Genomic DNA, 23451 nt, shown 5'->3' on the forward strand with positions numbered 1-23451 from the left:
AAGAGATTGCAACTCATGTCAGGAGGTAATCTTGGGCAAACACTTTTGTAAGTCACAACTTCACCCCACAAACAGGAGAAGATTCCAAACACTATCTCATGTCGTAACATGTTAAGACAGATATATTGTGTTTGTCCAAGGTGAGCGTGTGCAGTAGGTGCAAAAGGATTACAAGGGTGGTCACGCACTTCCCCCTCTGTGTACCCAGTAAAATGGATACAATGAATGTTCAGGCAAATGAAGGCATTCAGCTATTGATTGGGGCAGTGGCGTGCAGTGTGGTGAGATGGATGAGATGGATTGCAGCATGCAGTCAGCAGTCACTCATTCATAGCAACCAAAAGGAATTCAAATCATCAGTGACATTTAATCCCATTTTAATTAACATATTAAACTTCACCAGACCCATCAGGACAATTACCAAGCCTGATACACACAGAAAAAGCACAAAGGAGGCGCAGTGGGATAGCAGGGTTGTCCAATAACCGGAAGGTTGGTGGTTCGATCCCAACTCCTCCCTAGTCACTGTTGTGTGTTCTTGGGCAAGACACTTCACCCTAGCCTGTGGCGCGCCTTGCTAGTCATTGTATGACACTGCTTGTGCAGCAGCCGTAATGAATTTCCCTCTGGGATTAATACAGTATCTAAAAATAAAAAAAAAAAAAAAAAAAAAAATATATTTCTATAATACTAATATATTGTGTTGAAAGTGTTGAGACTGTGTATCAAATAATATATGTGTCAACAACAGAGCTGAAACAGTCTCATTACAACATCAAGTGCATGCGTGCTCCTTAGCTGTGGCCAGTCTATGCTTGTTTTACAGGCTCCCCTAAAGAGCACTGCCCTGAGGATGGACCTTTATTGCCAGTGGACACAAATTCACACATAAGCAAGCACTCACACATACACACCTATAAGCCATTACCCCCTGCAATCTCCCTGCAGTCACTTCACCTACACCTCCTCCAGCCTCCCCTGGGTCCTAGACTTGGTGATGAAAGTGTGAATTAATCTGTGTGTGTGTACCTGTGTGCAAAGGGAGCTAGGTGTTTGAGCGACACGCAGTGACTGAAGGAGTCAAGCAGGTAACACAGAAGACTATATTTTGGGTATTAAGGGTTTTAGATAAGAATGAATGTGCTGCTGTGGAAATACAGTGGAAGAGGAGGCAGGCATGCTGACTCAGCAGCAGTGCCAGCTATTCCCCTGCTGTTTGCGCTCTTTGAACCTCTGTTGTAGACTTTGTGCTTGAACCAATTAGAGATTATCAAGGTTGTTCATTTAAAATTGATTTTTACTGTGTGAAATTACATTATCTGAAACCAGACAAATAAATTGTATTTTGTATTAGAATATTAAATATGACTTTTTGTGTGTTTTTAGTGTACTGGATCAGTTACTGGGTCAAGCATTCAAGTGCTGAGTTGGCTTTGTTTTTGCTCTTACTTCAAAGGAGAAATGTTGAGCTTGTTCGCATTTCACAGTTTTGGCATCCTCTTAACAATTCCCTCAGTTGTTGTGTTGTACATCAGCTGTTGCAGGAATAACTTGACAGTTGTTTTCTCATTCACACACAGCATCATCAAGACACATGCAGTACACAGACAAGATTTTAATAGTGTAACAATGCCATTTAAGCCAACTGAGGCTTGAATTGATCCATGTTAAATCAGTCTGTGTGTTTTTGTAAAGGACTAGATTGTCATAGTCTTGCTTTTCTGTTGTAGTGTTTCCTGTTCTGTTTTGTAATCCCTGATCATGATGCATCCTGGTTTGAATTGCTTATTACTGTTTGCCAGTTTTGTGCATCATCTATGACTGATCATCTTTGATCTCCAGATCAGCTCCCTCAGTATATCCCTGCTCCCTTCTCAGTCGTGGTTCTTCTTTGCAGTCAGGCTGTGCATTTGCCTGCCTACTTGCCTGTCATTTTTATTGTGTTAAGTGCTAAGTTGGCTTGATTACAATTACACAGAAAATTTAATAACTGACAGCTACACATAGCAACACTCCATGCTCTGATAGGGAGATACTGTTTATTATTTATTTACACAGTTCAGCTGGAAGTACTGCACCTTCGGCTGCATATTGATCCATTGTCCCGTCAACAGATTTTAATAAATATTTTATTACTGTCAGTGTATTTGCATGGATTATCGAACCTTAGTGGAAGTAGCTGCTCTCTAAGAGTTTCCAATTCACATATTTACATATGTGCTTACAAGACAAGAATGAAATATCATCCTGTTGAAGTCACAAGTGTTTCTTGAAAATTTCTTGCAGCATATTGGCATTTGGTATTTGCAAATTATATGCAAAACAGTCAGTGTCATTTTCTTCACAGCACAGGTGTCAGGCATCAGAAGCTATTTTGGAATGATATGTTGCAGATAATATCCCACACAGTAAATAATCTCCAGACATCAGAAAAAAAATCACCAGCTGTACATCCGCATAACATCCAGAAATGAAACTGATACAGAGCTTCTTTACGATGATTTAGTCTGAATGTTTTCAGTTTAACAACAGCATACAACTGAAGCATTTGAATGTTATCAGATCAGCTCCGGGCACGGACAGTGGTGATGCCTTTTATTTATTCATGATTTTTTACAACAGACAAGATGGCCATTGCAGGTATCCTGTACAGTTTTGGTTAGATTATGTTTTATGTGGTCTCTCTTTACACTGCAATTACAAGACTGACCCAGGTTTCTCATTAAGTGTTCTTTGTTTCATTCATTCAGATGTAGTCAGTTATCATGTATCCATGTGTGTTTTATCTTTTCATTGATATCCAATGTAAATCTGAATCATTAAGTAAACCACAGTGTATCTATCATACTATTATTTACTGTTTACACTCCACTTACCCAATCCTCATCAAAGCGGTGTCTTAGAAAGATCCCAAACCTTGATCTTTTCCTTCACCTGTATTTACCTGGGATCACTATGGTGATGCCAGAGGTTACCTGCACTCAGCAGTGACACCACCTGCTTTCATCTCCTGAGTGAGACATTGCTTTGCTCTGTCATTCCGAAGGCTTAGAGGCGGAAATAGTTTTTTACCTATCCCTGTAATGATCCTTTAACACACACACACAGACACACACACACACACACACACACACACACACACACACACACACACACACACACACACACACTCCCCCACAAGGCCTCTTACCCTAAACTGTAAAACCAAGAAATTCTCATTTGACGTCACATTTCCTGCTCCTTATCCCCTTATCATGCAAACACACTTTCTGTCATACACAAATGCACACACACATTCATTCTCTCGCTCACTCACAAACTGTTGATCTCTGCAAGAAAATAGGAACTAGTCATTACCTTAACTTTATCTGCTCACTTCTAGAATCCTAAGAAGGAAGCTTCAGACACACTGTTCTGTGTACTTTTCTTGCCAGAATGTACCTCGGCAGTCCTTCTTAAGGAGGTAATAGTATTTTTTTCTGATTTCAGTAGCAAACAGAAGACATCATCAACATGTTTAAAGATCGTTTTTCTTTCTTACGTTAGAATTTTGATCGTTGATAGTAACATCATAGCTTTAACTTATATTTGGCTAATATTGCTATTATACCAGTATTGCTTGTGTCCACACTTGTGTCTGGCCTGAATGTTTTTGATGTAATCTCACATCCCATCCTTGGCCCTGCTATCATCCTACTGATCCGGATATGGAGATGAACAGAGGAGAGTTGGATAATAGATTGATGGATGGATGGAGGGTGGCAGATGAGGGCAGCTTTACAGCTTGGGAGATGGTGTAATGAGCTCATGTGTGTTGTTTAGTTTTGGGGGGTTGATGCATAATGGGTGTTAAAGCCTAAACAAGCTTTAGGGCTTGACTGCTATTCCCACGGGTGTTCCCAGTTGCACAAATATGCTAGGTTAAGGGTTAACCCCCAACCCCTGTGCTTTTTGTTACTATGGAGATGAGGGTGAGAAGTCACTGGTCAAAAATAGATTTCAGAAAAAGAATGCACCTTATTTTAAATATGTAATGAACATGTTTCACATTTTACAAGAAAAGCTTCTATAAAAATGTTTTTTTAAATGTAAACTACTCAGTCTTCATCATTTGACACTGGACAAATGACACAATAGTTTTATGATAATTAATGAACAACAAATGTCTTTTATCTCATAAGAAGTCAACCATCCAACCTTCTAGCAGTGTCAGAAATCATGTCTTTATATTCTTAAACTTCAATTTAATGAAGACGACTTCTTTTTTAGTGAAACCACTAAAGTAAAGATGCAACAAGCTAAATATTTGAGTGGGCTTTTGAAGTGATACTTTGCTGCTGAAAAGGCTAACTTGTCACAAATCTTGAGTGTCTGTAGTGTAGAAATTGATAGTACAGTATGTACAGTATTCAACCTCCAGCATGCATTGTATTCATTACCTTCTCAGCTTGTTGACGCTAAAAACAGAGGTAAAACTCTAAACACCAGCAAACAACAAACTGGGGCATTGCATGTGTCATCAGGCATAATATGAGAATGTTTCTACAGCAGTATTGAGACCTACAATAGCATGACAACAAGCATGCGAAAATGCTGAATTGCTCTGATGCATTTTACAGCAGGAAATGAAAGGGGACTGCTGGCTGCATAGAGGGAGAGGAGACATTATTCATTTATATATCCCCACCTTTTTCTTATGTTATAAAGCCTCTTTCCTCTTTTGCCCATAAGTCCCCTAGTACTGCCTATGGTAGTGTTTTCTAGGGTGCATGGATGCTTGTACTCTATGTTGGTGATTCACTTGTTGTACCACAACTTGGACAAAAAGTAACAAAAAATCAATGTCACATTTGGGGTTAAGTGATGAAATGAGATATATTTAAAATTCTACATTTCCTAAAGCAACTTGATGACATACAATATAATTAGCCTGCAATTACATATTTATCACACCATCTAGAATCCTGTCTGACAAAGGAGGACATTTATGCGCAGCTTCCTGGTGGTAAAGGCACAGCTTTGTACTGGCATCACATTACATGGCTTCTGGCTTATGAAACTGGCAACACTCAAACCAAATCAGAGTGATACCTCCTGCTGATGCTGTCATCTGGGACCATCAGTGTGTAAAATTACTATAAGCAGTTCAAAGGAGTCTTGAAAAGTATTACAATTCAAGAGAGTTTTTGACTGCAGGTAGATTTACTTTGTTAACTTTGCTGACTCCTTCAGCAGCATGCGACCCAATGTGTGTGTCTGCTGTAATAACAGATGAGGGTTCCACCAGTGATGTGCTTGAAGAAGTGGAACGGTTCTCTTGGGGAAAAAGATTTGTGGAAATGTGGCAGTTTCTCCAGGTGTAAATATGTGCCTGTGTGTTATGCTCTGTGTCTTAGCGGAAAAAAAGTCCCTACAACCTACCATCCCTTTTTCTGCTCCTCATCTTTCCCTGTAATGGAGAGATGTTGAAATGCACCCACCACCCACTTTAAATTTGGCAGGAAACCATCTTGGCTAGAGAAGAGATATCACACACACAGAGACACACACACACGTCTGAATGTGTGTATTTGGAAACATGGCAGTGAATACAGGTCTTTTCACCAACCTGCTGTTCATTCTCACAGCCCTGGACAATTCATCAGTAGTTGTGTTTTTGGATCTGTGTGGGATCATTACTTCCCCTTTCTTTTTAAAAAAACTGTCTGTGGAGCTGATTGAACTTCTGAAGTTGCTCTTGTAAACATCATGTCAGTTTGCTTTTGTGAAGCAGAGACCTAACAGACTTTGATTTAATGTCATGGAATAGGTGTAACCTAAGAATAAAAGCAAAAGAGCAAAGATACATTTCTAATCATACAAGTGTTAAAATATGTTTAAAGTCATTTGAAACCCAGAAATACCATACATATACAACATACAGGAGCAGTATGGACTAATAAACTGTATTTTTTTATTTCATTTAATGTATTTATTTATTTTGGGTGGTTGTGATATTATTCTGAAATGTGTGCATTTGAATTTTTGTGGGTCATGTAAAAAACATCTGAGGTTATTTTGGGACACACTCTGATCCACAGTGTTCATGGCTGCAGTACAGCTGTGATCAGCTTTCCACTCTGACGTCTGTGTCCAAACATCCTCTCTTGTCGCCGTGTGTGTGTTTTGTACATGCATAAATACCAAGTGTGCATATTTAAATTGGCATATGAATGCATGTGTGGTGTTTGTTGGTGTTTGGCTTATGTATTCAGAGTGACTGAATGTTCTCTATTATGTACAGTGTGTATATAAATCAAGTGTTCCTGGCTGCTTTATGTTTTGAAGCTGAATCGCTTTCATAGCCCTCAACTCGTAGACTCGACCGAGTTTGTGTGTGTGTGTAAGGGGTGTGTAGCTCATTATGGTCATGTGTTGGAGGGAATAGTTGTGTGTGGGGAAAGTTGGAAGAAAAGCATGAAAACCTAGTGGCAGTTATGTAGTGAATTTTTGGCTTTAGATCGGGTGTGTGTATATAAGTGTGCGTGTGTGTGTGTGAATGTGTATAAGAGGGATCTGGCAGTTTTCTCACTCCAGGACAAGGATTATGTAAGCAGAGTGAAGTGAGGTCAAATACTATCCTCCTTCTGCCTATGTTCTTTGTAACTGGAAACAATGGAGCACAGGTACAAACAAAATCTTAAATATAAAAAAACCTTTGAACTCTCTAGAGACACTAAGTGACAGGCATTTCCTGCCGGTATTCTGTAGATATTTTATTGGTACATGGATCTGATTTTGACAAATATTGTTGCAATTAATTTATTTCACTTAACAAATGGGCAGAAGAGGAAGTGAGAGAGAAGATAAAATATGTCAACAGAGACATGTTACCATGGCAACATGCACAGACTGGTTTACATCACCATTATATAAATCTAGGCTCTACATGGGAAAAACACATGAGGTTGTTCAGCAAAGGATTGTGGATTTTGAGGATTTTCCTGACATTTTGTACTCAAGATACATTTTATCGGTTAACACTGGTATATAATTGTAAAGGCCATGGTGCAGGATTCCAGGGTCCTTAGCAGTGCACTTGATTATTTACTAAATTACACTAAAACACAAGATGTGTGTGCAAAACATGCCTATGCACTTAGCTGCTGTGTTGACCACAGTTCTACACTGACCAAAAGTTGAGAGACCTGTGAAAATATCACAGTCCAACAGTAATTCAGAAACACTGTCGTATTCATTTTTATGGGAGCCTGTAGTGCCAGGATGCAAGGGAGTATGTGTGAGACTCTCAGCTGTGAACTCCAGCCAGCCAGGTTGATTAGAAGGAGTATTTATCCAGCAATTACTGTAAAGTGTTTGTTATTTCCACTTGCGGATAACATGTTATAGTCAGTGTTATGTGTACTCATTATGTGTACAACACAATTGCATTGTGGCCAATTTGCATTGGTTCTAGTGTGATAATGGAGCAGTTAGACTATAGCAAATCATTTTGTTTATATAGAAGTACACAGCAGGGAGACCCTATTTCACCTTTTTGTGTTTGTGGAGCCTTTGCCTTCTTTATACAGTGATATAGACCCAATATCATATCACAGCTTTCTTCATAATTGTTTGCCTTAGGCTGATGATATTGTTTTTTTATTTCTGATCCTAAAGCTTCTGTTAGTCCACTACCTGATTAAAAAAAACGGATGGTTCCTTTTTTTAGGATATAAGATGAACCTGGTGAAGAGTGAATTAAAGTCACACAGGATACTCCATTTAATGTTAGTTTGTGGATAAACTCACAGGCTTGGGTATTATAGTTACAAGCAAGTTTTAAGAGTGTAACAGGTAACATTAAGCAATTAAAGACAAATATAGACTTGAACAATAGAACTTCTCAGTGCCAATAAAAGGGTAACTTTACCTCACCTCAATATCAGTGACTTATGTAAATAAACTGGACTTTTGTTCTGTTTTTATCTGGTCTGCCGAGAATATCAATGAAGCATTGAAGTTCAGAGAGGGGCAGATTTAGTCTGCCTTAGTTACTACCTGGCTGCTCATTTAAATTTTCTTTTTGTGTGGTTTTCTCTTGGACATCTCTTGGACATGCCGCATGGCTAGAGATTGAGCACCTGTCCAGCAATGGTTCATGTTTTCCAGCATTCCTTATCAGGCATCATGATACATGTGGAGATAACTCACAATTATCTGGTGTGGTCCTTTGTGAAAACTCCCATATTATTTCTGACACCCTATAAGTGTTAATTATATATTCAGACCTTGCTCAGAGGACATAGTCTTCAAAGACTGGAGCAAGAAGAGTATAATTTTCTCAAGACCTCTCTAAATCAATAGACATCTTTTCTGTTTTCAACAAATGCGGGCTGAAGGCTATAGCTCCCAGCATTGCGTTTGTTTTGCTTCTTACAATTCCACCATTTTATTAAGGTATATGTCCCCTTGCATCAGTAGATACCATACCACACAGTGTTGGTGCCTCTGTTCTACAAGGTTTTGCAGACATTTTACTGAAATGTCTGCAAAACCGCAGTTTGTTCGTGAATTAAAAAATCATATACGCCATTATTTATTTAATAGTTGTGTTTGAGATATATATTAGTTTTCTTCAACACGTTTCTAATGTAGCTACAGTATCTCTTCTCTCATCTTCCTCACTTCTTCCTCTCTGCCTCAGTGTCTCCTCTCTTTCTAAAGCTGAGCTCCAGCTGACAGACATTTCATTCTGTGTTACAGTTTAGCTGTATGCAGATCTCATGCTGGCAGACAATGGTCCGCTAACGCAGGATAATAACTATATTTTTTAAATGGGCGTTCGTCATTTAACCATGTACTATAACTCCTTAAAACTAGCTGACTATTCCTCCTCCGCTGCATGTTCACCTGAACTGCGGTTCCTGCTGTTCTGCAGCGAAACGTCTCAAAAACCTGTCTGTCTGTCTGTGTGTGTGTGTGCACACGCTGTGCAGTGAGAGGGCCGTATGAGGAGTTCTACACACAGAAGTCGGTGCCGAAAAGAACTTTGTTCTTGTTCTTGTCACCTCGGATAACAGATTTCTCTGTATGGAACAAGCTTTAGCACACAGCATCAGCTCTGCGCAGCATATGTCCGTGTTCTTCTTCCTCTGGATTTTGGGCAGACGGTCTTGGTCTGACTGCAGATGTACACACGCGGGGTCCCGCCCTTCATTGTCTCTGATTGGTTTAGACCACGATATGAGCCTGATGTGTCCTGTTGTTGGACCACAGGAAAACTTTTAAAGGTAGGGTAGGAGATTTCCTTCTGATGCACTTTTTGTTAAATTAGTGTAACTTCTCTTTACAATCCGATAGCAACTGATTAGCTCGGCAGTTTCGCTTTAAAATGAAGAATATGAATCATCTGTGGAAGCTATAAAACACTAAAAACGTCAGCCAATCCTACGAGGCGCCCCTGCGTGTAGAGCTGGGTGGTTGTCACTCTCTTCCTGCTCTGCGTGCACCAGAGAGGTACGTGCATAATGGCCGAAGTCACAGACTGGTTGGGAGGCATGGCTTCGAGGTGAGCTCTGAGAGAAAGGGTTTACTTTCAAAATTTGGCTAACTCACACTGAGTTTTCAAAATCTCCTACCCTACCTTTAAGAGTCGCAGAGAATGTATCTCCCTCTAACAGCTGGTCGCACCGGTGCGACCTCAGATATTTTTTGGTTGCACCATTGAGAAATTAGGTCGCATGTGCGACCAAAATGGTCGCACTCTAGTTTGTGTGGGGAAAAGAATTAGGCATTGGAATCACAAAGGGAACGTGTAAGACTAGCATTAAAAACATGTTCAGTAGTTAAATAAATGCTAGACATTCTCTTCAATTCCTGTTGTGTATAGCTACCTCTCCCCTGCCAGGTTACATTAAATGTTTAAAGATACTGCACCTGTCTGTGTGAAATGCTTATAGGAATAAAGAACTCTTAACATGGAGTTTCCTCTTGCTCTTCTAACTGTGCTTTTTGGTTTTTTGTTATGCCAGGCAGAGAAAAGGATATATATAAAGCTCATGTTATTTCTTTATCTACTTTATTAACCATAAAATTACTGCTACCATTGTGGAAATAAGAGGTCCCATCTTTTGGTATGTGCTTACTTAGGAAGCCTTAAGAAGCTCTAATTTAAAAAGATCTGACAGTTGTGGGACTACTGGATGTTTTAAGATGATTGGTCTAACAGCTATTGTGTCATGAGATTGTATATCGTAACCTTGTAGTAGTCGTACCTTGTTTTTCCCTTGTGTACCAACCTTAGTCTACTTGTGTATATTTGTGTTTCTTATTGTAATTGAAAACCAATACAAACAGAAATGTGAATATTATAGCATTGCCCTAGCCCCAGTATGACAACAGATTATGTAAAGCCAAGCAGTAGCAGAAGATTCAGCATTCCACTGCATGACTAATATCAACACAAGGTTCAATTTGTCAGTCTCTGTGACTCACAAATTGTCTAATCTTGACTGCAGATATTTTGAGCAAACTGTACAGCAGTTTGTCAGTGTGGGATGTTTGTCAGTCCCAATCAGTCATTAAACCTGAGAAAATGACTGTAGTAATACTGTTCTCACTGTGTTATCCAATGCAAAGTCAGTGAATTAGTTACCTTTGCTAAAAGGGTATTGTTGGTAATGAAGCACAAGCAATTTCATCAGCTTACAGACCTTTTACAGCAGAATTATGCTTGTTATAATGGGCTGTTTTGACCTGATGTTGGTCAAAACAGTTGGAGTTTCTCAGTCATCCAGGTATAAATAACAGCAACTGGAGTTTTCATTGGAAAAGTTAAGTTCCAATTGAAACTGAAGAAGATTCAGATGCCTTTGTTTTAGCACAACATGGCGCCAAATTAATTCTACAGTTTTATCTTGCCTTCTTGCTCTAACAATTAGCCTTTTACACATTCAGCTAGGCTAACCAGTAAATGCTTTTTGGAGTTGGTTGTTGATGGTTTTATTCAGACACAGTTTTTGTTGCTCATAAGACTGCAGGGCCATGTTAGGCTACATTACAGGATTATTACACATAGCAGTGTGTGTATGGCATCCTATGGCGCAGGGCCACCGGCACATCTATTCTTTAGCATTTTTATTTTATCTGGTAAGAACTTAGAACTCTACCCTCAAAGTGCTATGATTAGGGTTCACTATTATTATTTATTATACTGCTATTTGATTTCTTGCTGTCTTTTGAATGAAATAACCAAAATTCTAAAACAATTCAAATGTTGAATGTAGCCAAATTATCTATAAAATGAAAATTAACGCAATTATTACATACATCGTCATAGTGTGATATAGGCCATAGTATGACTGCTCCTGCTTTCACTGCAGTTGTGGTAAAAAGATGCTGTGTAATACTGTAATTGTAATGATTCCATTAATAATACATTTTTAATAATGATATTGATAATTAATGATTTAAAAACTGATGCTTTCGCCTCCATACCTGCAGGGGGTCTATATAGAAATGTTAATCATGAATCTCATATGTTCTGTTACACTACTGTTATCTTTACCCGTTCCCATCACTTATCTTCAGTCCTTCTCCTCCCCTGATCTTAAAAGACAAACACTCAAGTCCTTATAATTGGACCAGTCTACAAAGTTGACTTGAGAGGGAACTAGTTCACCCAGGAGCTGATTAGTACTATATGATGTCAGGCATACATGCAGCATTTTTATCAAATGTGGTCCAAGGAAAGAAAAGCTGTAACAGCTGGTGACATGGGCCAAGATTGTTACACGTGGAGAGCAATCCAACAGATGAGCTGCAATAGCTTGAACTGCTAAAAACTTGGGTTCTGTTATTGTGGATGGTCCTTCCGCACATATCATCTAAGCATTGTTGCACACCATATGCACTGTTTCACTGACAGTATTCCCCGATGCCAGTGGCCTCTTTTAGCAGGATAATGTCTCCTGCCACAAAGGAACCATGGTCCAGGAAAAGCTTATGGAGCACAACAACGAATTTAAAAATAATAATTATTGGCTTTCCCTCCTTAAATGACATGCGGATGCTGACTCACATCCAGAGCTTCCACAACCATCTGTGTAACTAAGCTCCACATGTGTTTTGCCTCTGAGTTTGGGGGACTGTGTGCAAAAAGGTGACATATCAGACTCTATATAGTATTGCACAGTAAGTCTTTACCCTTTTTTATCATGTACTGTCATGTCATTCTGACACTGAGAGATGCAAGACAAAAGAAATATCAGAGATAAAAAGTGAGAGTTAAGATTGCTTTAACTGCTTTGAATCTGTAAATTACCTAAATGTAAAAAAATGTAATGACAGAAAATATGATGACTTAAGCCTTCAGAAACTACTTGCGCTAATTGAATTTGTTGCACACTATTTTGTGCTACTTGTGCTTTAAAGTGTAGCATCATGCCCTAGTTCCACCACTATGCCACCCTGCCCTAGAACTTTTCAGGCAATCAAGACTAAAACTAGGCTAAAACTGAGCGCAATGATGAACTGAAATTTTATGTAGATCATCACAGTTCCCTTTTTTCAGTCTTCAAACAGACTGGCGATGGTTGTGATGGCAGCATTAATCAACTGGGTGGAAATGTGCTGGAGAGCCACAGGAGATACTGGCACTGTAGTGAAACTGGGGCAGTGTCAGACCCTGAAGCCACGGTTTTCCTTTTTCCTCTCTGAAAACACATTCTTTCATACATTAACCCCATTTCTTTCTTCATCAACACACTCTGCATGTCTATATCACACATTTTCATGCCTCTTTTTTTCACCATCCTGCTCTGCTTAGTTCAATGTTACTGTTTGGTAATGACACTGTCACTGCTGTGATATGTAATTACAGGTGCTGTGAACAGATCCCTACAAATGGACTAAAAATGAATGTCAGTGGAAGGACGGATAGCTAAAACTGCAGTAGCCGCTTTGTGTGAAATATTTCAACACATTCCCAAATTATTCTGCAACCTAAATTTAATGTGGAGAAAATGTGTTTTGGTCAGTCAGCCACACCGTGGGGTACTTTTTTTGCACATGATCTTTGATCATATGATTTTTGTTATGATCTTTAGTACGCACTCATCAGTACACAACATGCAGTGCACGAAGAGTAACTGCATGTGTGGTCTGAAAAGTCTGAAAAGACTTACACTTCTCACCCTCAGTGGTGGCCATCTTGGCTAATATAAATGTAATCTAAAAAGTAAAAAAGTAAAGCAGCAGAGGATGGTGCAGTTGGAATGATGACTATTACTGGACTATACAGTGTAAGGTTATTTGTCAGATCATTATTATAATTATTGGATTATTTAGACATCTGTAATAATTTTGTATTGTAAAATGCTGTAAGTAGCCTGAGTTTGGTAGGTGGGCTGTTCAGTTGTTCCTGCATAATCTCCTGTGAGCCATGTTTACCATGTTTGAACTGACAGCTCTTGAAATTCAGGTGCATAGTGTACAATGTGTACTAATAGCATTAACTGAAATTTGACATTTTCACTGTAGCTCTCAAAAGTCCCAGATCACGCCGGCGTGATTGTATTACGTGACATTTTCAACACGTCGTAACAGAAAAACCCTGCCATCTACAATGCTGTCGATCTTTTCCATCGATCTTTCCATCTTTGGAAAGTGCAGATTTCGAACGTTCACCCAGTTTTTATTTTATGTTGATACACCCAGTAAAACCAGAGATACGATACGTTTTAGTTCGAGTATTTGTCAGAGCATAAAAGTGTGATCAGAGCGCTCGGCAGGCGTTGGATTTCTCTCGCCGTACTCGTCAATTTTGGTCTTTTTACAAGTCGGTCAGATATAAATAGTAGATAAATAGTATTTTTTTCCATTCAGATTTAGTGACTTTTTGTTTGGTTTGGGGCCCAATATGTTAATAGAGTAGGTTAAACCTAAAAATAATGATCAGATCTTATAGGTGAGGTTGTGCTGAAAAGGATACCAAACATGGGTATGGTAATATTTTCAATGTGGGATATTAAGACAAAACCAAAAGCATTCATAAACAGCCAGAATAGGCCCAGACTTCCGAAGGTTAAAAACCTGGCTTTGGTGGATCATTGCACCTTTATTTAATTTATTAGGTGCCAAACTTACACTTTCAAACTTATGCAATTAAAGCAAAACCAAGAGACCTTTTTAGTTCTTTCCTGCCATTACTGCTTACAGCAATCACTTTCTTTTTCTGCTGAAGGTGACAGTGTTGATTAATACATTTATGACTACTATGTATGTTTCACAATTGTCACCAGTTTGTTTGTACCTGTATATTTGTAGTATTCCATCTGGCCACATGCAGCATTGCACTTCTTGGTCAAGATTCCGCCCAAGGAAAACGTCTCTTCACTGTCCCTCATTGAACTCTTGTAGGCACTCATTTTACAGGGAAAGGAGATTTGATGTGGCAGTTGCCATGATTACTTAACACCAGCCTCTAACACATACCGACGCTGAGAATGTGTGATAAAGCCACCCTGTTTTCTCACGCTAAACACCTGCAACGTTAGACCAGTCGTGACTGTACTGCAAACTATAAAACAGACCTCAGTGTGAGCTGTATTCCTATTCATTAAGACAAAGATGACAAAAGAAGACCAGACACAATGTTCCCTTAATTGACTGCGTTGTTTTACTTTGAAACTGTAACAAAGCAAAGTGTTGCTGGGAGCCCTTGAAAATATACGAGACAGCATTGAGAAATCCAAATCTTGTCAGTGTTGCTATATTGAAAGCTGATTAATAGTTTCTGCAGTTTGGGATGCAGTCAATGTGAGATTCAAGTTGAGTTGATGGAAGAAAACTGTAAGTAAATATATCCATAAATATGCAGCCATACTCTTCATCAGACTAACATCGCCTTTCAGTGTTGTTTCTCTTCTGCTTTATTTTTTGTTTCTGCACTCTTTAGCTCTCTCTTCTCATTCCCTCTGTTTTTGAGTGACACTACAGTGCTGCTTTATATCTGCTCAATTCAGCTTCTGCAGCTTTATACATACGCACATTCACACAATTTTGAAGACATAAAACAATGTCAGCAGGATGGCTCTTCCTGGCAACCTGTTCTGTGTATTGTATGATCTTGAGAGTATTAAAGGGAAAACCTCTGCAGTCACACCTATTCAGTCACGCTATTAATCCTTCCTCTATAGCCACCAGAAAATTGAATTTCTACTGCTGTTGTTCCCTGTGATGTCCCTGTCCTAGATAAGTCACTCATGTCCCTCAGTGCATGCATACAGATATACACAAGCAGGAAGCCGCATGCATCAGCTCTATTGTTTTGTTGGCAATTACTAATCGCTGATATTTAATGTCTTCCAGGTTGTGTGTTTATGTGCCCAAAGCAGAATCAGTTAGTTTTTCACATAATAGATTCGAATTTAGGCCATAGGAGGCACTAAAACTACACCTAAAATCACCATTTATACAACTACTACTTCTATAAACACTGCTGATACTAGTTGAATTTTAAGTAATTTTTAGTTTAATTTTTAGTAAAATTGCCCATTGCCAAGCTAGCTTCTAACTTGCCAAAATACCAAACTACTGCAAATAAACAATAGCGTGCAAGCCTGTAAGTTGCTCTGTGCTGTCATGGCAACTAATGGTTTAGACCAGTGATTTCTGGTAGTTATTTAATAATATTATGTACTTGGAAAAACATGTGGTCAGATTGACAAGTACAGTACACAGTACTCACTGACACTGGTAACTGCACTTTAGAGTATCAGAGGCCTTTTGTGATGCTGGTATCATGGCATTCTAGGATTATTAGAGGAGATGATAGACAGAAGAACATGGGAAGAGTGAAAGGAATGAAATGAAAGTTAAGTTGGACATTGTAATTTCCATGGCACACACTAGTGCACAATAGCAACTCACAGCACAAAGGCAGCTCTGTCATTAGATGCTTTAGTTGAATGTGCTACAATTTTATTATTTATTTTTATGATATATAAAATAAATATTTATTATTTAGTGAGCACAAAACAATGGAGACCTTGTGGTGACAGAAGTGTTGTTAATAATGATATGAAGACATTTTTGTATTTTGTATTTCATAGTCTCCAAAGGTTTGTATTTATCCCTTATCATTGAAACAGTGCTTTGTTGAAATCCTTCCTGTAGGTGTCACAATGAATCTACCTTTTTGAAAAGAGTGTAGGTTAAACTTTCTGTGTTCCCTCACTGGGACAAAGCAGAGACTGCTCACTGACATTCCTATTCACAGACAGCCGACACCCCAGCCATGAGCTGCACTTACCCTGAGAAACCATACGCACACGTTCAGTAGACAATGGCTTACGTTAACTGGAAGATATGTGACATTCACACTCGCACACACCATGCTGATTGAGCAGCCTGTAACAACAGATGGCTCTGAATCTTGCAGATGTTTGTGTGTGATGCTGTTGTCAATTGTGAATAAAGATCTCTTGTTTTTCATAATTGAATCTTTTGACTGGCGTGTGGCTCATGAGGTAGAACAGCACACAAACACACAAACACGCACACAGATAAACCATTTTGTTGTGTTTATTGGCTAACAGACACTGATCTGTTAGCCACTGGTGGTCCATTATTGGACAGGTGGGGCAGTCTGGTGCCTCACTGGTGGTCTGCAGACGTGTGTGTGTGTGTCTGTGTGTGTGTGTGTGTGTCTGTGTTAGAATAAGAGATGTTTTGAGTCAGCCTATTCTATGCAGATTCCTATTTGTTTTTTCTAAACTGCCTGGTTGTGTGAAGAGAGTGTGTGTGTGTGTGTCCTCAGCCATCTTTTGACTTGTCATTTGAATGAGGTATTTCACAGAAATGTTAAAGTGCACAGGGAAATGTGAAAAACTAAAACAATTAATGTCAGACAATAATAAGCTGCTCTGTTCATGCCTGTGGGGAATGCCACAGTTTTATTGTGTTATCCTTTGTTATTCTACATAAAATAGGACACTGGCAATGTTATGTTGTGAATTAAATGGCCTTTCCATTCTGTTGAGAAAAATATCTCAGTACACTTCTGCTTTGTGCTCAGTCAAACAGTATGAATTGTAATATGTTTACTTCATTTCAGATTTTAGAGAGGAGACTTGTGTAATTACCTTGATTTACTGAGTGGTTCTCAAGGCAGAGACTTAGTGCTGCATGGTCAGTATACTTTCCATTTTCTCATTTGTCCGTACACACCTGCTTTTTGCACATTTGGGAAAACCAGCAATCTTTGGTATCTCTTTAGTTTGTTTTATGGTGTTTAGCCATAAGGTGGGGGGTGGAGGAGAGCTGCTGTGTTTTCTATACTTTAAAGTCTTGGTTTTGGTCGGTAGAATTATCAAAAAACAAAAGCAAAAACATTTGTTTATATAATTGATTTCAGTTATATGATATATGAACAGAATATATAAACATTAAAATAATCATGAAAGAAAACATCTTAAATTTAAAAATGACATGATGTGTGTATTTAAACTACGTTTTCAGTACAAGCATCTTTAAAATACATAACCAGTTATGGGCAAATGGTCAGGTCTGTGGGCATCAAGTGAAGAGAGAAGCTGGTGATAATAAAAGGTAATAAAAAATGGTATGGAATGGAATGTTAATAAGAGGCACGTCAACATTAACACTGTGTTACCGGCTTTTCCACTACATAGTGAAACTGGGCTCCTTTTTGTATAATCTGATTCAGTCTACTTTAATTTACTGCCATCAATTCCTACTCTCTCCTGTGTAAGTCTTCACATATCCAATATAATCCAGTTCCAAATAATCCACTAATTCAGTCTAATCAGTTTTAGACCCACATGATCCAGTTCACTTCAATATAATCCCATTTCAGTCTGGTATAATCTGGTATAAAGCAGCTTTGTTCACACAGCAAGAAGATATGAATGAGGTTTCAGCAGAGGGAGACCTTATCCTGTTTCCCGGTCTTTCCCTGTGTGAATAAAGTTATGATTGACCTGCTAAGTAGACAGATGGAGGAAGGTGTGCATGTCTGCATGTGTCCGTCTGTACCAGCAGGCGCTTCCGTTGGCTGCGTAGGTTTGGCCAGACTACTTTGACACACAGGCACAAGTGCACAGACACACACAGTCAGGTTTCCAAGACTTCAGAGGACATTACATAGACTTAAATTCATTTCCTGTAGACTTATGCTTCATTCAAAAGGAATCATTTTTTTATAGGGAGTTCCACTTTGTCTAAAAAAGAGAGCCGCACCAGCTTGATATAACTGATTTATGTTCTTAATAGTTGGGTAAAAGCAAGTACAAGCATGTTTTCAAAGTCCAAATATCAATGAAAGGGAAAGTGTCTCCTTATTTTAAATTTTGAACATGAGAGTGCAGGTTGCACTCATCATTAAAATTGTAAAGAAAGAAAATCATCCCTAGTTGCAATAGAGAGAAACAGGGCTACAAAAGCTGTGAGAAACTTGAAGGACAAAGAATGTTAGATAGACTTGGCAGTTTGATTTGATGACCTCAGCTTCCCTCTTTCTCCCTGTCTCTGGAGCCTTGCAGCTGTCCGGTGTTAATGATGTCAGTAAGCAGCTGCACACCACTGATGACACTGACAACCCAACCATCCCCTTCCAACTACCAGAGACACACGTATCCATTCACTCACATCAGTCCATGTTTACTGTTTTGTCACATTTCTCAAGTGCATCCACAGGTCAGTTTAAGCTGACGTTATCAGTGTTATTGTTTCCCTGAGGTACATGTTCCTGGCCCTATATGGTAGGTATAAGGTGATCTGCACCTTGTGTCTCGGTGAACCTTGCTCTTCTTCAATCTGTTCATGACAGGCCTTGAGTGAGTCATGTTAGAGTCACCACAGAAATATTCATGGTCAATTCATGGCCAGTTTGTTTATTTGAAATTTAATAAGAATCCAACACTGGCTGGCTGTTATTTCTTGATGAGCTAGTTCCTAATTAACAGGGTTTTGTCTTGTTCACACTGATAGAACGAGCTGTAGATTGTCATGATGTGTTTGTGGGCCTGCGGGTGGTTCAGGTGGTTAATTGACCCCACACCACACACTCAGACCTGCAGGTCTAGTGGTCATAAAGACCAACTCTGTTAATAGTGGATAGGGTGTGGAATGGTGATACTAATTCTGTGCCGTATACAATGTAAATTTGTGCAGAGCACACAATCTTCTTAGACTCATTTCTATGGCAAGACACGCGTCAGCCTGGTGAAAATCTCAGTATTTCCTTTCTTAATGATAAGCACTGAGAAACATTTCTTATCATACAATCAAAACAGAAATCCATTGACTGCTAAGTTCATAGACCCAAGTGAATCTAGATTTGTCATCCAAGGCAAGACATGAATAACAGTTGAAGAACTTTTAATGTTAGTGAGATAACATGGCTTTTAGTTAGAAGTGTAGTATAACCCTGCTGCTATGTAGTGTGTTTTGATTGTACGGATTTCTCTGGATTTAGTGTCTGAGTATTCACCCCATCACCAGACTGATTGGAATCACAACCTCCTACCATCTGCCTGTCCATCTGACACCACAACCTGCTCCTCCCCTTCCCTTCTTTTATGGACTTTTCTGCACTCTTGCATTGCATCCTACAGCGCTCACACATCATGACATCTTCCTCTTCAGATGACTTCTGCACAGTCTGCATTGTGTTCTACAGCTTACATGCAGAGTATTGTGTAATGGATGATGGATTGATGGAAGTCATTACAATTCTGTTACTCTTTACAATGTTATACATGCCCTGTGTAACCTTCCCAAAGGGACATGACTGACAGTCCAGTACTGTAAAACTTCAATTGTCATTTATTAGCTTTTTTGTAAACTTCATTCTTCTTTAACTTTTTTAATAAGCATGACTCTTTTCAAACTCTGCACAGCTGGTTGCTTCCAAGAGAATTGTATGGCAGTGATTATCACAGACCTCCAGCCTTTCAGCTTTTAAGGTTTAACGGCTCTAAATGTCAGCTTAATTGCAAATATACTGTTTTTGTCATAATATATAATAATTATTTTGTATTTGTTTTTCTTTTTCATTTGCCTCAAAATGATATCAAACCATGAATTTTGTGTGTCCTTTTACCCACAATTTGCAGTATGATTGCTTTATGATTTAGGGTTGTGTGTTGCCAGTCATAGAGCAGCTGACAGCTGCATGCTTTACTGCAAGACTCGGTGGCTCCATGAGAGAGAGAGCTACACATATACAGAGAAACTGAGAAAGAGAGAGAGAGAGGAGTGAAAGAGGATCAGATTTCTTTTAGTCACATCAGTGAGCCGTTATCTGACCCACTAAGACCTGTTACATCTGTCCTATTTGCTGTCTGTCCTGTCTCTGTTTCTCTTGGTCCCCAGTCGGTGACCCCCTTCAGCACGTGTGTGGATGTAAGAAGGATAATTCCTGAGTAAGATGGTTGACAAAATAATGGTTTAATCTCCTTTGAAAAAAATCATATTACTCTCTCCCTCTCTCTCACACACTGAGTAATCTGCTTCTTATCATCACAAAATCCATCTGTGTGGAATAAATCCACCATTCATTGGAAACATTTCAGCTGGGGTGGACATAAAAAATCATCTTATAAAATGTTGCAGTTCTTCACAAAGGTTCTGTTTATTTTAGGTCGGATTGAAATGCATTATAATAATCCATGTTTCCCATTCCCACCCACATCTTTGGCAGGAAATCCAAAAAGATCAAGCAGATCTTGTTGTCTGCCATGTAGGTAGGCTTGGAAGACAAATATGTGCATACTGTCTGCATGTGCTTACAGAGGTTTAACCTGCTTCCTCCATATACAAGCATTTCATTTGCAATCAGTCTCTCTTCAAACTCAAGGATTACAAAGTTTAATAATAACCAAACCAACCAAGTGGTCTTACTAGATAGAAAAAAAAATCCCAAAATGATGACGTTTTAAAAAAGTACAATAACATGTTTTAAAAATTACTTAATGAGTAAAAGAATTTGCAAAAACATTTATTTTTTCTGTCAGTGTGTGCGTCTTGTTTTGTCAGCTGGGGTGTGTTGTTGTGTAACATTGGCTTGTGTGTTTTCTTTAATCCCATTTTCTCTTTTATCGCTCTCCCACTCCTGTGGTCCTGTGGTACTGGTGTGGACGGCTGTAATAGCACAAACATTACCATGTGTGCTGCTACCATCTGCTTCTGATATATGCTGACAACACTCAGAAAAGGAAGTGACCATGACTTTCCTCCAAAAAGCTTAATCAGTCCTGAACTTATGAAGCCATATCCCTCGCTTCAACCTCTTGAATAAAAATGTTGCAAAAGGTGGGCACAAGCGGGCATAACCTGTGTGTATGCTTAAAAGCCAGACATGTTGCACATGTTATTGCAAATCGTAACTGGGTTTAATTTTATCGTAAGATGTTCATTACCAAACCCTAATTTTACAGTCTTAAAAATATTTTACATCCCTGAGTACATTGTGAGAATCAATAAACCCTTTACAGTGGGACCCTTTGTGAGCTTGAATTTGACATTCACAGGGGACTGACTATCCTTTGCAATGGCCATGCAGTTAAACTCCTTGTTATAAGCATCTCTTTGCATACACCTGATGCTAAGTGTTTCCGCTTCTGCCAGTTCTGCTCTGTAGGTCTGTTATGCTATTGCCAGCCATTGCATTTGACATGTGAGGTGACTTAACGCTTCACATGCGATGACCCTCAACAAAGACTCCTCAAAACTAAAAGTATTGGTTGTGACATGAGAACAAACCTGCTTCGGAATCTGGGTGAACAAGTTCATGTGACTGGTTACAATGCTGCTCTATTTTGCTGCAAATGTAGTCACAGCTTATAAGCAATGTTTTCCAAGACACATAGAAAGGAGGGAAGGTAGCTGGAGTTGCAAGCTGACCACATTGCACACTTACGCACGACTAAGGCATTCCCTGATTTTTCTTCTACACTCGTATGACCTTATTACTGTCACATGACCTAAACATCCAATGAAAACAATTGTAAGAAGTAATGCTATTCTTTTAAATGACTACTAGGTGGCAGAAGAAACAAAGAAACAGATATAAAAATTCTCACAGAGCAGTACAAGTATCCCTGTGCAACCCATGTTACCTGTTTCCCCTCTGTCACACTGAGGCTATGCAGAGAAAGACGATATCCAGCCGTGCATGTTTGAAAAAGGCAAATACTGTAAATATTTGATGATAAATATATATAATTCAAATCCTTGTGTGATGAATTATGCATTGTCTGGTGGGATTTGATAAATATTTGTCTTTGTTACTGATAGCTCTCTCTCCCATCTCAAGCCCCACTCTACACAGCACTGTGTGTGTTGAATAAAAAAAACTATATTGCATATACAGACAAAATATATGAGTATAAACTTTCCATCAAGTACTCATATAAATAAAAAAGCAGTGTATTAGAAGTGAAAGTCAAACTAGTTGGAATTTAATTTTCTAAACTCTAAAAATTATTTTTTTATTTTTTCATAATAAGTAATTATGAGTAATCAGTCAAATTACCATAGTAGAAAGAACATTAATCAGCTGAAGCCATATATATTTCTAGGTCATGTATGTAAATGTGTATGTTCAAAAGCAAGCAGCAACCTCAGTGAACCTGATGTGGTTATTAAAAAAAACTGCAGTTCCCTACATGGCCTCTGGGGACTGGCTGCAAAAGAAACCAATCCACATAGAAACCAATGTTAAAATGGTCACATTTAGAGCAATAAGTCTGGTGTAAAAACAGTTTTGGTCTTGATGTTACCTTTTTGTTACAACTGTATTTAGCGTAATGATGCGCTTGACTTGCCGGTGCCATCTCACCCACCGGCCCACCTGCCTCAGCTCCACTTACACAGCACATCTTTGCCTGTATTTGGATTAACTGGGAGACTATGATGCTGCCAATGTAACGATGGACGGATCCTTCCACTAGTTGCTGCTCTTCACAAACCTAAGCTTTGTCCATATTTAGATACAGTCTATGATCAAAAGTAAGGACTTCCACAGCCGTTGTACTTGCCATCATGTTTTTTGCTTTCTTTAGGAAAGCTGCTTTGAATGTCAGTGGTGAGATAATTGCTGATGAAAATATGGCACGTGTGTGCAAAACAATAAACAGAAGAGCTCTTACTAAGGCTAAAAACAAAAGTGGATAAAGCTGCAGATACACTGCAGAGAAGGAAGTCAGTCGAGCAGCTGAACACTGGGAGGATTGAATGAGCTGAACAGCTGAGGATGCATGTGTGTGTACTGTACCCACATGATCCCATGTACAGTCTGCTAATGGTTAGGGGTGATTACCAGGTCAAGATAAGTCAGGAGAAGGTCAGGGAGTTAGTCACATTTTTGTTATGCAAGATAATATTAAAAGGAAGTGTATAAGTCAGTGAATGTGTCTTCTTACCTTTTACCACCTGTATATTAGC

The 23451-nt window shown here is 38.9% G+C and overlaps 1 protein-coding gene across 1 annotated transcript in view; it reads left to right on the forward strand.

Moving 5' to 3' along the window:
• Positions 1-23451, forward strand: part of LOC114426708 (E3 ubiquitin-protein ligase SH3RF3-like) — a 76499-nt gene that overhangs the window by 1364 nt on the left and 51684 nt on the right. The gene's annotated exons all lie outside the window — the stretch shown is intronic.

Source organism: Parambassis ranga, chromosome 21, assembly GCF_900634625.1.
Source record: "Parambassis ranga chromosome 21, fParRan2.1, whole genome shotgun sequence".
Taxonomy (NCBI): Eukaryota; Metazoa; Chordata; class Actinopteri; family Ambassidae; genus Parambassis; species Parambassis ranga.